The sequence below is a fragment of the Cynocephalus volans genome, chromosome 3 (assembly GCF_027409185.1).
Source record: "Cynocephalus volans isolate mCynVol1 chromosome 3, mCynVol1.pri, whole genome shotgun sequence".
In the NCBI taxonomy this organism is placed as follows: domain Eukaryota; kingdom Metazoa; phylum Chordata; class Mammalia; order Dermoptera; family Cynocephalidae; genus Cynocephalus; species Cynocephalus volans.
Genome location: NC_084462.1, coordinates 112,604,422 through 112,617,273, shown reverse-complemented (window position 1 = coordinate 112,617,273; position 12,852 = coordinate 112,604,422). Strand labels below are relative to the sequence as shown.

The 12,852-nt window shown below is 36.3% G+C and overlaps 1 pseudogene; it reads left to right on the top strand.

Moving 5' to 3' along the window:
* LOC134372721 (very-long-chain enoyl-CoA reductase-like) overlaps nt 1-8,433 on the top strand; it is a 70,242-nt pseudogene extending 61,809 nt beyond the window's left edge.
* Nucleotides 8,434-12,852: the final 4,419 nt, after the last annotated feature.

Below are 12,852 nucleotides of genomic sequence, written 5' to 3'. Positions count from 1 at the left end.
AAGCTTAATTCCCACTGTAACTGCTGAGGGTGGGAAATCCTATTATGGTAATTGAAAGGTGGGGCATTGAAGAGGTGGTTATATTGTAGGACTGTGCTGTAGTGAACGGATTAATAATGGTGGTCAGGGGCATGCTTCTGAGGGCTTTAAATGAGAGCAATTGAGGGTCTCTCTCTCTCTCTCTCTCTCTCTCTCTCCCCTCCACCACCATTTTCTGCCATGTGAAACCCCTGCATTGCTGTAAAGCCTGCACCCAAGGTGACCTGCACCAAATGTGTTCCCTGGACTTCGGACTTCCCAGCCTCTGAAACTGTAGCAATAAATTTTGTTTTCTTTATAAATCACCCCATTCCAGCTTTGTTGTTATAAGCAACAGAAATGGACTAATACAGCTGACTTTGAGTAGACACAGGCTAATGGAATATGACTTATTTTATCAAAATAAGTTTTTGGTGTTAGAAGGGAAGAAATAGTCATTTTAAAAATAAAAATCAAATTATGTTCATCCTGCAAGATATATGATGCTGTGCAAATTTATAAATACTGAGAGCTACCAACCCCCCCTTCTCTTTGATTAAGAGCTACTCGCTTCATTCCTTTCTCTCCCTAATCAGTCTTTCTCCTTTCCTTTCTTTTCTTCAATAATACTAACTGAGGGAGAACACAATTTTGCAATAGCAACCCCTGGTACAAAAGCTGTTAGCTCCAAACCAGTTTTAGCTAAATTGGGAAGTTTGCACACTAGTCTTAACTATGCCCCTGATTTCACCTTCTGATGATAGAAGGCCAACCCGCCTTCATTTTAATCTTTAAATATCCACCCCCAAGAGAATATGGGATGCATGTAACATACATGATGCTGCACTGTGCACGCAAACTTATCCTCACTTAAATATGCATATGAATAACCCAGTCCTTGTTGAATATGTGTAAGTTTCTGTACCTAAACTCTTAGAAGTTGCAAGTACTGCATGCTTGGGAAGCTTAGTTTATTTTAGGTCATGAGATTGACCTTGCTCCTGGCTTGTGAAACCCAAATGGAATTTCTTTCTATTAAATGCTCAAATCCCCTGTTGTGTTTCTTCAGACATTCACAACAGACAAAATCCCTGTGGGTGTTTACCCATGACAACAATACTATGAATACTAGTTTATTCAGCAGATATTAATTATTCAGATGATTAAACAGTTTGTCAATGAAGATTAATGGTGCTTGTGAAGGCACACCTCTATCTCGATGGTTAGAAGTCTAGCCATGGGGATAGCCCTGCTATAATATATTCTAACAAGGCATCAGTTTTGCAATTTTATATATATGGCATACAAATTTAAATAAAATTTATATTTAAATTATATTAAAAAATAATACTTTTGTAGTGGATTGAATAGTGTGCCCCCAAAACTCTCTGAAGCTTGAATTGTGTTCCCCAAGTTTTACATATTAGAAACTTAGCCCACACCATGTCTGTTAAGAGGGTAGGAGATTCTATTGTGGTAATTGAAAGGTAGAGCCTTGAAGAGGTGATTGGGTTATAAGGACCCTGCAGTAGTGAATGGATTAAAACCAAGGGTGTGGTTCTGAAGGCTTTAAAAGAAGAGAGTCTCTCTCTCTCTCTCTCTCTCTCAGCTCTCTCTGCTTCCATTGTCTTGCAATATGAGACCCCTTGGTCATTGTTGCCACCACCAGACTTTGGACTTCCCAGCCTCAGAAACTGTAACCAATAAATTTCATTTCTTTATAAATTACCCAGTTCCATGTACTTTGTTGCAAGCAACACAAAACGGACTAATACAACTTTAAAGAAAAAATGTTCAGTTTCATTATTTAGACCTGTTTTTATAGTCATCACTCAAAAAAAAAAAAAAGTCCACAAAAGAACACTAGAGTGATATTATCCACTGGTTTACTTATTCGATAAATATGTTTTTGGTTAGTTCCAGTCTAAAAGGGAAGATGCAGAAAATTCTAGTCTAGTGGGAGAGGCAGAAAGTAGCAATTATAGTCAAGTATAGTACCTATGAGAATCCTATGGAGTACTTGAGCAAGTATACCTAAACTATTAGTTTGTGAGCAAAGGAATGTTTCATAGTAGAGTAAAAGTTGTATAGAAGATATCCTGAGATGAGCATGCTATAGGTAAAAGAGGAGGGCTGTTTTGAAGGATCTGAGCATAGAAAACTCAGAGTTCTCCAGGCATAGATTTGAAGGAATTTTACAACAGAAACATAGAGTTTGGTGTGTCTATAGTTGGGGTACGGAATGTCAAGAAAGGAAACAAGTTACACAGAGATCACATGTGTACGTTCTATAAGGCCTAATTAAAGACTTTGGGTTTTATCCTAAAGGCAAGGGGGAAGCTGTTGGAAAATATTTAACAAGATAAGGTTAACAAGGTTAGTTTGTATTTTTGGCATATTACTCCAGGCTGATTTTATTTTTATAATAGCTTTTTTGAGAAATAAATCACATACTGTAAAATTCTCCCTTTAAAATGTATATTTCAGTGATTTTTAGGAGGTTCACAGAGTTGTTTAACCTTCACCATTACCTAATTCCAGAATATTTTCATCATCCTAAAAAGAAACCTCATGGCAATTAGCACTAACTTTTCATTCTCCCCTCTCACCAGCTCCTAACAATTGCTAATCTATTTCTGTCATTATGTATTTGCCTTCTCTGGACATTTCATACCTATGGAATCATAAAATATGTAGTTTGTTATGACTGGATTATTTCACTTAGTACAATGTTCTCAAGGCTCATTCATGTTGTATCATATATCAGTACTTCATTCCTTTTTATGACTGAGTAATATTTCATTGTATAGATATACACTTGTTTATCATTTATCATTAGATGGAACTTTGGGGTCTTTCCATTTTTTGGCTATTATGAATAATGCCATTATGAACATTCATGTCCAAGATTTTGCATGGATATATGTTTTCATCTCTTGGGTACATACCTAGGAGTGGATTATCTGTGTTATACGGTAACTCCAGGTTTCATATTCTGAGGAACTGCCCAAAATGTTTTCAAAACAGATGCACCATTTTACTTTCCCACCAGCTGTGCATGAGGGGTACAATTTTCTCCCCAGCTTCGATGATCCTAGTTAGTCTTTTTAAAAAATATTTTAACCATCTTAGTGGGTATGAAATGGTATCTCATTGTTCTTTGATGTTCATTTCCGTTATGACTAATGATGTTAAACATCTTCCATGTGCTTGTTGGATATTTCTATATCTTTTTTGCATAAATGTCTTTAAGTCTTCGGGTTTTTAATTGGGTTAATTTGTCTTTTATTGTTGAAATATAAGATTTATATGTATATATATTCTAAATACAAGTCTCTTTTTCACTTTCTTGATGGTGTTCTTTGAAGAATGCAATTTTATAATTTTGATGAAGTCTAATTTATTCATATCTTCTTTTGTCACTCCAAGATCACAAAAATTTTGCCATACATTTTCTTCTAAGAGTTTTATAGTTTTAGCTCTTACATATAGGTTGTCCATCCATTTTGAATTGATTTTTAACATAAAATGACATGGGGAGTGTCTAACTTTATTCTTTGGCATGTGTATGTCCAGTTGTTCCAGCATTATCTCTTGAAGAGACCATTTTCCACCTTAAATAGTTTCAATATTCTTGTTAAAAATCAATTGGTCATAACATATGGATTTATCTCTGGAATTTGAATTATATTTTATTGTTCTATATTTTATTGCTCTATATGTCTATATTATATTTTATTCTTTATGCTATATAAGGAAACATTCTACTACATTGTTCTTACTACTGTAGCTTTGTAGCAAGTTTCAGTATCAGAATATATGTATCCTCCAACTTTATTCTTCTTTTTCAAGATGGTTTTTGTTATTAGAATTAACATGCCAATTTCGGTGAAAAACAAATTAAAACAATAAAACGGGTTTTTATAAATATTGTGATAAATTTTTAGATCAATCTAGGGCATATTGCTGTCTTAATGATAATAAATCTCCCAATCTATGAACACAAGATATATTCCCACTCACTTAGGGCTTCTTTCATTTTTTTCAATGATGTTTTGTAGTTCTGAGAGATAAGTTTTGCACTTCTGGTGTTAAACATATTTCTAAGTTGCTTATTCTTTTGGCTGTTATTGTAAATGGAATTTTTTTATAAATATCATTTCTAGATTGTCCATTGCTAATGTATAAAAATAAAATTGATTTTTCTATATTGATCTTGTATCCTAGAGCCTTGCTGAGCTAATTCATGAGTTCTAATATATTGTGTGTGTTCATCACAGATCTATTTACAATAGCCAAGATAAGGAAACAACCTAAATGTCCATCCGTCGATGTATGACTGGATAAAGAATGGTGTATATATACACCATGGAATACCACTCTGCCATAAAACAGAATGAAATTCTGCCATTTAAAGCAACATAAATGAGCTTGGAGAAAATTATGTAAGTGAAATGAGCCAGACAAAGGGGAAAAATATCACATGTCCTCACTCATAAATGGGAGGTTAAAGAGAAAGAAGGAAGTAAAGAAAGACCACAGTGGTGCATTGGACTTGCAGAGGGAGAAAGCATACCTAGGGTTGCCAGAAGGCAGGCGAAAGGGAGAAGGTAGAGGGAGGTCAGGAATTAATTGGGTGGGGAACACAGGGAAAAATCGCAATTTGTGGTAACGGGCATGCTGATAGCATTGATCTGACCATCATATCTTGGGCACAGGTGGTGACAATCAGCCTTGTACCCCATGAGTATGCATAATCAAAATAATTAATTAATTAATTAATTAATTAAGATAAAATTTTTGTGTGTGTAGATTACCCTGTGTTTTCAATATACAAATAATGCCATACATGACACATAAACAGAGTTTTACTTTTCCTTTCCAGTCTTGACACTGTTTATTTCTTTTTCTTGACTAATTGCCCTGGCTAGAACATCCAGTACAATATTAAAAATAAATGTTGAGAGCAGACTTGCTTGTCTTGTTTCTCATCTTAAGGAGAAAGTATTTGTTCTTTCACATTAAACATCACGTTATCTGTGGGGTTTTCATAGATACCTTTATAAGGAAGAGGAGGCTGTATTCCTATCCAAGTGTTTTTAATCAAGAAAGGGTACTGGATTTTGCCAAATGCCTTTTATGCGGCAGTTGAGATGGCCACGTGTTGTTGTTTTCTTTTTTTTCTTTATTAATATAAATTACATTGATGGATTTCTTTATGTTAAACCACTTCATCATTCCTGGAATATATTCCATTTGGTTATGGTGTATAATACTTTTTAAATGTTGTTGGATTCAGTTTGAGGGGATTTTTGTTAAGGACTTCTGTGTCTATGCTCCTAAGGGATATTAGTTTGCAATTTTATTTTCCTGATGCTTTTGTCTGGTTTTGGTATCAAGGTAATACTGACCTCATAGAATGAACTGCTTGAAGTTTGAAGAATAAATTAAAGAGAAAGTGATAGTGCCAGGTAGACCAACGAAGAGGCTGTGGCAATCATTCAGGTGTATATGATTTATACATATTTTACAGTAGTTATAACGAGAATAGATGTGTGGAAAGAAGAAGCCAACATTTAATATAAAGAATAAAAAAGCCTTAATTTATTCTTCCTAATCAAGACAGAGTTATGCATGTAGGACGTAGGTAGCATCTCTGAACTACACAAACTGCTGATTTTATGTAGGCTTTAAGAAGAAAATTAAAATGAATTGAAACGTTCGGGAATTGTCAGACTTTCATAAGTGGGTATGTGCGGAGTGTGGCTGTGGCTCTTAGTTTGCTGCTACTTATTGACTGGCTTTCAGAAACATGGTTACTGATACGAAGTTGTAATTGATCAATTGGGGTGGATTTAAACTTATTGATATAAATTTAAAAGTTATTCTGGTGATTACTTAATATTATGGACAAAGAAAAATAGGCATATTTTATTCTTAGACAGAAATGAGCAAATAAAAAGTGAATTCAGGGCATATGCTGATTTAATGGAGTGGTTAAAAAAAAAGAGGAATATGTTAAAAACGTCTTTTAGGTTTCTGGTCTGGATGACTAAATGTGAGAGATCTGCTAGGCCAAGAATCTATCTCTTTTGTTGACTAATGTACTCCAAGCTTCTAGGGAAGATCCTGGTATGTGGAAGGCACTATATAAACTGTACTAGGCACTATATAAATATTTACGAATAAAAAAGTTGTTTCCGTTAGCACAGGAAACGTTAATGAAAGCATAAAATTCTTTTTTTAAAAAAATTTTTATTTTGTCGATATACATTGTGACTGATTATTGCTCCCCATCACCAAAACCTCCCTCCCTTCTCCCTCCCCCCCTCCCCCCCAACAATGTCCTTTCTGTTTGCTTGTCATATCAACTTCAAGTAATTGTGGTTGTTATATCTTCTTCCCCACCCCCCGGTTTTGTGTGTGTGTGTGTGTGTGTGTGTGTGTGTGTGTGTGTGTGTGTGTGTGTGTGAATTTATATATTAATTTTTAGCTCCCACCAATAAGTGAGAACATGTGGTATTTCTCGTTCTGTGCCTGACTTGTTTCACTTAATATAATTCTCTCGAGGTCCATCCATGTTGTTGCAAATGGCAGTATTTCATTCGTTTTTATAGCTGAGTAGTATTCCATTGTGTAGATGTACCACATTTTCCATATCCACTCATCTGATGATGGACATTTGGGCTGGTTCCAACTCTTGGCTATTGTAAAGAGTGCTGCGATGAATATTGGGGAAAATGTATACCTTCGACTTGATGATTTCCATTCCTCTGGGTATATTCCCAACAGTGGGATAGCTGGGTCGTATGGTAGATCTATCTGCAATTGTTTGAGGAACCTCCATACCATTTTCCATAGAGGCTGCACCATTTTGCAGTCCCACCAACAATGTATGAGAGTTCCTTTTTCTCCGCAACCTCGCCAGCATTTATCGTTCATAGTCTTTTGGATTTTAGCCATCCTAACTGGGGTTAGATGGTATCTCTGTGTGGTTTTGATTTGCATTTCCCGGATGCTGAGTGATGTTGAGCATTTTTTCATATGTCTGTTGGCCATTTGTATATCTTCCTTAGAGAAATGCCTACTTAGCTCTTTTGCCCATTTTTTAATTGGGTTGCTTGTTTTCTTCTTGTAAAGTTGTTTGAGTTCATAAAATTCTGAACATATTCAATTTCAGATCTCTTTAACATATCCAAAAGAAGGTACCTCCAGAAGGTCAACTGGAATATTTAGGACAGGTATTTATTCTGACAAGATTTTGCACAGAGCCGCGGTTGGTCTAGCGCGACGGTCGCGAGAGTGTGAGGTGACCCGTGGAGTGTCGCGCGCAGTTAGGCAGCAGCAGCAGCAGGAGCAGTAAACGCAGTGTGACGGAGCCACGAAGCACTATGAGGTGAAGATTCTGGACGCAAAGAAGAGGGAGAAGCTGTGTTTCCCGGACAAGGTGGAGCCCCACGCCACCATTACTGAGATCGAGAAGCTCTTCACCAAGACCCATCCGCAGTGGTACCCTGCCCACCAGTCCCTTCGCCTGGACCCCAAGGGCAAGTGTCTGAAGGGTGAGGATGTTCTGCAGAAGCCGCCTGTGAGCACCACGGCCACACTCTACTTCCGGGACTTGGGGGCCCAGCTCAGCTGGGTGACGGTCTTCCTGACGGAGGACGTGGGCCCCTTTAAAGCAACCTGCCTTTCTACTTCCCGGTGCCCTTCATCTACACCACCAATACGACTTGACGTCCAGCCGGCAAACGGTGGTGCACCTTGCCTGCGCCTGCTGCTCGTTCCACTACGTCAAGCGCCTGCTGGAGACGCTCTTCGTGCACCGCCTCCCCCATGGCACCATGCCTTTGTGCAGCATCTTCAAGAACTGTACCTACTACTGGGGCTTCACCGCGTGGATGGCCTACTACATCAACCACCCTCTCTACACGCGTGGATGACCTACTACATCAACCACCCTCTCTACACGCCCCCACCTACGGCAGGTCAAACTGGCCCTCACCATCTTAGTGATCTGCCAGCTCGGCAGCTTCTCCATCAACATGGCCCTTTGGGACCGGTGGCCTGCAGGGTCCAAGACCAGGAAGATCCCATATCCCACCAAGAACCCCTTCACGTGGGTCTTCTTGCTGGTGTCTTGCCCCAACTACACTTATGAGGTGGGGTCCTGGATCGCCTTTGCCATCATGACACAGTGTCTCCCAGTGGCCCTCTTCTCCCTGGTGGGCTAAGGGCAAGCACCACAGCTATCTGAAGGAGTTCCGTGACTACCCGCCCTATGCATGCCCATCATCCCCTTTCTGCTGTGAGCTGCTCACCTCATCTGGGCTCAGCCAAGCTGGCCTCTCATCTTCCCACCCCAATGTCATCCTGGGAAGGAGTGGGGCCAGAGCTCTCCTGCACTTGGAATAAAATCTGCCTGCCCTCCCCCTGCAAAAAAAGATTTTGCAGACATCAGCATATAGATGATTATTCAAAACAAATCAGATGCAAAAATCCCATAGACATTATAAGAAAAAAAGACTACTAGGACAGACATCTGACAAACAAATATCAAAGGAACCAGAAACCTATAGAAACTGCAAACGATACTGACAAGGAAAGACTTAAGGTAAGAAGAAAGAAAGTACTGAGAGGAATGTGGAAGCTAAGGGAAGTTGTTTTGTTTTTTGTTTGATGGTTGTTTCTTTTAATTTCCTCTCGTAGAAGGAAGTAGTTAAACTTTCTTAAACGATCTTTAGAGAATGAGCAAGAAAAGGAAAAGGACTAGAAAGTACCCATGGATCCACAATGGGATCCTTGGTTTTCCTGAGAATCGTTTCAGTCGAGTGGTAAGTGCACTGTGCAGAGGGGGTCTCAGGAGGAAAGCGAATAGAAGCTTAGGCTGTGAAGGAGGACGGCAGTAATATCTGAATGCAGGCTTTCGTTCAAGACAAGGGGCTTATTTTTATTTTTTAATTAAGGGAAACTAAAGCATATTAAATGCTCATTGGAAAGAAATGGAAAGACAGAGGTTAAAATACAGGAAGGAGAAAGGATGATCAAAAGGCTAACATATAACATATAAGAAGTGAGAATTTATGATTCTGATTTTCTCTGACTTTCAAAACCCTTGCACTTCTAAACTATGATTATTTGAATGATCTGATAGAACATAGTCATTTATGTTTTGTTATTCCTGTACTGTTTGATAATACAATATTGTTAATAATGTATTGTTAGATATCTTATTACAAGTAATCCAAAGATATAATGAAGTATATGCCAAAATTAATAAAGTCATTTTTATTCTTTCATAGGGGATATATAACAGAGTTGAAAAAAAATCACTGTACTTTTAAACTTTTTCGAAAAGTTTATATCAAAAGACTTTTTAGAAGAACTTTTTTGATTTTTGAGGAACAGAGTATACCCGTTACCTACACGTAACAGCTGTTAATATTTTCCCACATTTCTCTCTCTCTCTCTTCTCTAGTCTCTTAATAAACCATTTTAAGATTAGTTGCAAATATTGTGACACTTTACTCTCTAATTAATTCAGCATGAAACATTAATCATCTAAGAACAGGGGCATTCTTTTACATAGTCAAAATAAAATTGTCATGCAAAGGATGTTTACAATTAATACAATGCCATTATCTAATATTCAGTCTATATTAAATTCTACCGTCAATTATCCCAATAACATCTGTTATAAACATTTTTTAGCTCTAAAATGCAAATAAAGTTTGCACATTTCATTACTTGTTATATATTCCTTAGTTTCCTTTACATTATAACTTCCCACAGACTTTTTGCTTTTTAAAATATTAGTATTACAAAATGTTGACATTTTGAAAGAATCCATTGTAGGTTGTTTTACAGAATTTCTCTTAACTTGGATTGTCATTGTTTTTCATGACTAGATTCAGGTTAAAAATTTTAAGTGGAAATATTAAGGGGGTGATTAGTTAATCATATTGCACAGTACCTGATGTCGATTTGTAACATTACAGGTGATACTAAATTTAGTCAGTTTGTTAATATGTTCTTCACATATCCAAAATAGTAAATTTTCCCCTTTGTAATTAATAAGTAATTAGTGAAATGTTGCGTTGAGCCTGCATGAATATTATGTTTTCAAAGATATTTTAATTGTTGCTTTAATCATCTACTGAGGACTTTTTCCTGAATCTGTTACTGCCAAGGTGGTTGTAAAATGGTGATTTGCTCTGTATCATTTCTTGTATATTTAATAGTTTATTTGGTGTTACATATTTTTGTAAAAAAAGATGTCTGTCTCCAAATCCTCCAATTTTACTTTTTAAAATAATTACTAGTATGCAATCATAGAATTATTTATTTTTCTGTTTTGTGTTTATTTTTTACTTTAACATTTACTTTACATATTTGTGGAGACAGTGTGTTGCTTCAATACATGCATATAGTGCTCAATGATTCACTTAAGATGGATAGCATAGTTTTGAATTGTGTGTCCACCACTTCTCCCTTCCTTCCTTCTCCCCTCCCAGTCTCTGGTAACCACTATTCTACTACTTCTATGAGAACCACTTTTTTTTTTTAGATTCCACATTTGAGTGAGATCATGCAGTATTTGTCTTTCTGTGCCTGATTTATTTCAATAACATGATGGTTTCCAGTTCCATCCATGTCACTGCAAATGACAGAATATCATTTATTTTTATAGCTGAATAGTATTACATTGTGTATACATATCACAGTTCTCTTATTCATTCATCTGTTGACGGGCATTTAGGTTGATTCCATGTCTTGGTTATTGTGAATAGTGTTGCGATGAACGTGGTAGTGCAGGTTTCATTTTGATATATTGGTTTCATTTCCTTTGGGCATATACCCAGTAGTGGGATAGCTAAGGCAGATCTGTTTTTAGTTCTCCAAGGAACCTCCATGCTGTTTTCCACAGTGGCTGTACCAATTTACATTCCCAACAACAATGTAGGAGCGTTTCCTTTTCTATACATCCTTGCCTTCATTTGTTATTTTCCGTCTTTTTGATCATAGCCATTCCAACTGAGGTGAGATGATATCTCATTGTGGTTTTAATTTGCATATCGCTGAAGATTAGTGATTTTGACCACTTTTTCATGTGCATGTTGGCTATCTGTATGTCTTCTTTTGAGAAATGTTGTTCGGGTCCTTTGCCTATTATTTAATTAGGTTATTTGTTTTTTGTTTTTGTTTTTTTTTTTTGCTATTGAGTTGTTTGGGTTACTTATATATTCTGGATATTATTAGCCCTTATCTCTCACCATAAACAAAAATCGACTCAAAATGAATCAAAGACCTAAATTGCAAAACTATGAAACTACTGGAAGAAAACATAGGGGAAATGCCACACAAAATGGGAGTGGGAGTGGGCAGCAGTTTTTTTTTTTTTTTTTTTTTCAGCGAGTCTACAGAGGCACAGGCAACTAAAGCAAAAATACAAAAATGGGAGTACATCAAACTGAAAAACTTCTGTACAACAAGGGACACTGTCAACATAGTAAAGAAACAATCTAGAGAATGGAAGGAAGTATCTGCAAAATACACATCATGGATTGATTTTAAAGTCAATATGGCTATGGTGTAAATGTTGGTGTTACCCAAACTTCATGTATTGGAACCTAATATTCAATGTGACAATAATCAGAGGTGAGGCCTTTAGGAGGTTATTAGGTCATGAGGGCTCTGCCCATGTAAATGGAATTAGTGCCCTTGCAAAAAGTCTCGAGGAATGAAGGCTGTTTGCCCCTTCCATCCTGTGAGGAAACAGCAAGAGGCCCTGTTTTTAAAGCGGAGAGGCCTCACCAGACATTCAATCTGCTGGCACCTTGATTCTAGACTTCTCAGTTTCCAGGACTATAAGCAATGAATTTCTATTGTTTATAAATTACCCAGTCTAAGGTATTTTGTTACAGCAGCTTGAATTGAATGAAACAAATATTATAATCTGTTTTTCTCAGCTATATTGAGGTATCATTGACAAATAAGAAATTGTACGTATTGAGGTGTACAACATGGTATTTTGATATAAGTATACTTTGTGTAATGATTTCTACAATCAAGCTAATTAACAAATCCTTCACCTGATATAGTTACTTTTTTTGTTTGGTAAGAACACTTTAAGATGTATTTCTTTGGTCCCTAGAACTCATCTTATAAATGAAAATTTGTACCCTTTGACCAACATCTCCTTATTTTTGACCAACATACACCCATTTCCCCCACCTCTTCAGAGTCTTGCCACCACCATTGTACTCTCTAAGTTAGACTATTTTAGAATTCAGATAGAAGTAATTTTAGGAAATATTTATCTTTCTTTTCTGGCTTATTTCAGTTAGCATATGTCCTCCAAATTCATATATGTTATTGCAAATGGCAGAATTTCCTTCTTTTTTAAGGCTGAATAATATTCCATATACTTATATACACATACATATACATGCACATACCATAATTTCTTAATCCATTCATCCATCAATGAACACTTAAGTTATTTCCATAAATTGGCTATTGTGACTAATGCTGTTATTTCTATAATCTGTATCTATCATTGTTTATTTTGATTCTTAGTGTGTCTTAAATTTGGCCAGTGACACTTTCCTTAAACTCTTTCCTCTTGTCAATTCATTCCCATCAGTGTTTGAGTATTTTCTTATATAATTATAAAATTGCATTCATATAAATTTACAATTATGCATATATGCATATGTAAATATGTATGTGCTATGTATATATGTGTATATATGTTTATACACATAAATATATGTATATATAAGTTTATTCTGTCTGTAATTCAAAGATGAGATGATTTTCTTTCTCCTCCCA